Source organism: Dermacentor silvarum, chromosome 1 (assembly GCF_013339745.2).
Source record: "Dermacentor silvarum isolate Dsil-2018 chromosome 1, BIME_Dsil_1.4, whole genome shotgun sequence".
NCBI lineage: Eukaryota > Metazoa > Arthropoda > Arachnida > Ixodida > Ixodidae > Dermacentor > Dermacentor silvarum.
The window spans coordinates 245,810,292-245,814,263 of record NC_051154.1 but is presented as its reverse complement, the minus strand read 5'-3'; the positions used below and the strand labels follow the sequence as shown (position 1 = coordinate 245,814,263).

Genomic DNA, 3,972 nt, shown 5'->3' with positions numbered 1-3,972 from the left:
TACTCTGTCAAGACAGATGACCAACGAAGCGGTGTAAGCGGTGATTGACCGTTCCAAGTTAGCGGGATCGGGGCCACATTGAGGGTTCGCATTCTTTTTCGCCTCGGAGTCCTGGCGGGCAGCATGCTTACGTTTTGCGTCCGCGGTCTGCTCATCGTCGGTGGTCTCCTTCCACCGCCACCGCCGCCCATTCCCTTTTCTGTTCACGCTGTCGTTCTTAGTAGTCACGCTGTTCTTCAGACCATACAACACGCGGCCTATCCATTTGACAGTCAGAGCAGAACTGAGGAAAAAATCCTACTTAGAGCATGACGTCAGGAGACAGAAGACACTCAGATTGGTACGGACTAGTTTGAATACGCGTGATAGCATACACGTGTATGGTGCGAACGTGGACATGGCCGACGCAGGTCAAAGTGTGGTATGTGTTCTTATAAGCTTAATATCCGATACGGGTTGTATTTGGACCCAAGATATAAAACTTATTTTTGTAGTTTAGCGGAGTGCTTGAAGCCTGCTTCACCTCCACCGCAGGTTGGTCCGGTATTGCACGACCTTCGGGACTGGCCCACGGCTTTAGGTCTAGGGACATCGATCTGCTCGAAACTTGCGATATACAACTTCGCTGCAAAACATGTACCACCACGTGTATCACGACGCAGTGCACACCTGCTATGCTCTAGGTAGAGTGCACGAAATGTTACATGAAAAAGCACCCATCTGCAGTCATGTCACCTACGTCAGTGATGGTGCAGAGAGCCATTTAAAAAACTACAGAAACACTAAAGTATCCTTACGTGCATTGAATGCGAAAGCATTCTTCGCGTGTTGAATATATCGACGTCCATATTATTTCGACGTCCATGCTACGTTACATTGTCACATGACGTCATCACTTGGTCATGTGCTTCAATTGAGCAAAGTCAATTTCGATGCTGTGAACCAAATTTTGGGTGTGGGCCAAGTCAAATGTGGGAGTGGGCTAGGTTGATTTTGAACGCGGGTCAGCTCAACTTTCGAATTGGGAAAAGTCAATTTTGTGGGAGCGCCAGGTCGGTTTTTAACGTGGCTCGACTCAGTTTTCGAATTGAGTAAAGTCAATTTTGGGGCTGGGCCAGGTTGGTTTTGAACGTGGGTCAACTCAATTTTCGAATTGGGAAAAGTCAATTTTGGGCGAGCGCCAGGTCGGTTTTTAACGAGGCTCAACTCAGTTTTCGAATTGAGTAAAGTCAATTTTGGGGGTGGGCCAGGTTGGTTTTGAACGTGGGTCAACTCAATTTTCGAACTTTGCAAAGCCAGTTTTTGGGGTTTAGGCTACATGCATCCGTTCGAAGCCGGTGGCTGTTCACCGTAGAATGTCGCAGTGGGCTCGCAGCAGGTCCAACGCTGGGAACATTACGTCATGCCTTTGTCACGTAAGTTTTGGTACCATCGAATGTTAACGCCGAACACTGGCCGGATTTTCCGCGTCGTGTGGCTTATAATGTTTTCGCATTGAAATAGAAGTCGCAATTTAGTCCAAAAGGCTTCATTAATTGCGATAGCAAATTATTAGACAAGTATACGAAATAAGGACAGTAGTTTTATTGGCCGTATAATCTGTGCACATTTGCTTACCAACTACATAAACCAGCATAGTGTCACGCGCGTACAAGCAAGCATAAAGACCTCTCACTCGATGGCCGCGGATGTGAGGAAGGGCGGCAGCAGCAGCGTGCGAATTGTCCTTCATGCTGTCTCTCGCTTCACGTGAGCGTCGAGAACACAGCGCGCATGAAGGTCTCTGCCCCCCGCTCACCTAGATTCTGTCACCATCGCCGATCGCTTTCTAGATAGGGCCCGTGCGGCTGCGCTCAGCCGCCCCATGCAAAGCCGCCTCAGGAATAGAAAAACCATTCCCAGCAAGCCGGTGGCGTGCTGGGCTTGGCTTTTTGGGAATAATATTTTCGGTTTCGTGCAGTTTGAATGCGTCTACATAAGATATGAAGAAAACCAGACAAAATAAAATAATCCATCGGGCATGCATGTTCCATCTCTCGTGTAATCGCCCAGCAGGCAACATTTTGCAATAATCGAGCCTAGTATAATAGGCCCACATTCTTCCTAATGTAAGTTGCAGCTCCTCTAGTAAAACTCATCGCAGCTTCCGGATTGTCTGTATGCAAATGTCATTTTGAGCTCGAATGCGAAGGAGTAGGGTGTTACAACAAGTGCTCTTGGCATCCAAAAATTAGTTCATTGCTTTCGGCTGGCAAGTGGAATCGCGGCTGCCACATACCTGGATTCTCTCTGTAGCAGAAGCGCTTTATTATAGAATTTGCCATAGTCTCCGCACTTGTACGGGCTTCATAATTTCGCAAAAATTTTTATCGGGCCCACAACAGCGGCAAGCATAATAAGGCGGAGTTGTGCGGCCCTGTTGAACGTACCAACTATTCCGGCGATGCTGTTTCGATGCTTGATTTCACTCTCTTCTGCGCCAGTGAAGCGTGCAATGGAAACATCGGGCAATCTTTCCGCTCCACTTCAATAAATTACATTTCGCCTGGTGGTGGCTCACGCAACATTAAGAATCTCGCCATTTTCCTCCTTCATTCGGCACTATAACGAATGGCGAAAACAACCAACTGAATCGTATAATTTGTTTATTGCGAAATTTCTGTTCGTCAAGAAAAAACACCCGCGTCACAAATCTTAGCTCTGACGCCTGCATGAGCTAAGCATTTGACCATTCTCTCTCTCTTTGTCTCTCTCGCTTCGTAAATTTGCAATAAATGTGGCTGAATCGAGTCTGAAGTGGAATGTTCAAGGGCGATGCGCTGCAATCACGAAAGCTTAGGACGGAAACGTGTATATTTGATGGCGCTGCTTGAATTCTACATATGCCATACTGCATCGCTTATATTACCACTTACTTCGTTGGCAGGCTTCTACGTCAGTGCGAGCTCCGTGTACGTGGAGCTGTAAAAAGATAACGTACGTTACCGTGCAATTCGATCGTCTTGTGCAAGTCTACCAGTACACATCAGTGCCTTTGTTTATTTTTCGTGCATTTATATAGCTGCTGAATAAACAAAGTGTTTTGTTACCTCGTAATAGTTATGCGAGCGAGAAAAATAAACAGGATTGACAGAGCATGAGAACGAATCACTTCCTCCAGCTCAGCATTCGGGGCAAAGGCAAGCGAGAAACTTAACACAGTGTGAAAAAATTCGGCACAGAAACTTAAGACTGCATATGTATACAATTGCGAAAGCATTATAGTCTATTGAGATGAATTTCCACGTGTTCCATGTCCATGCAAGCTCTCGTCTGCGTTGTAACTGCGATTCGGTAAGGCCAAATCAAAACGCGCCATGCGTCTCCACGCGCTCGCTTGCCCGAAGGACCGCTCACCGTCGTTGAATAGGACATTAATGTTCTTTTATTTCGTACGCTCATTTTATACACTCATGACGTGTCACCACCGCCTCCCACCACCTCCACAAGAGATGGCTGCGTCATCTCTTGTGCCATGACGCACGCACTAGGCACACCTTTAGTCCATGACAACGGTGGAGCAGCCGTGGCGACGGGGAAGCGTGCTCTTCTCGCGCACCGGAGGACCGGGTTCGATTCCCACCCAGACCTCAATTTTCTTTTCACAGCCATTAAATTACTTTCTTTACAGGAACCTCCCTTAAAAATGTAAGGTCAGTCTGAACATTTTGTGACGTTCTTTACCAGTGGAGCTGTTTAAGGCCGAGGTTGAACCGTGCCGTTGCGTCGATCAGTTTTGCGAAGCGAGGCGAGTGAAGGAGTGGAGAGAGAAGAGCGGAGGCGCAGTTGGTGGGGGCGGAGCCAAGAAGAGGGAGAGCGCGCCACCCTTGATCCCATCCCTCCTTCATTATTTGCGCTAAGCGACTATATGGTCTGCCACAGGTGGTCAGAGAGTGGCGAGGAAGAGAGAGGGAGAGCGCGCACCGAGCGACA

General features: G+C 47.9%; 1 pseudogene; it reads left to right on the top strand.

Annotated features, from left to right (window-relative positions):
* Window positions 1-397: 397 nt before the first annotated feature.
* On the top strand, window positions 398-577 carry LOC119437869 (U2 spliceosomal RNA; annotated as a pseudogene).
* Window positions 578-3,972: the final 3,395 nt, after the last annotated feature.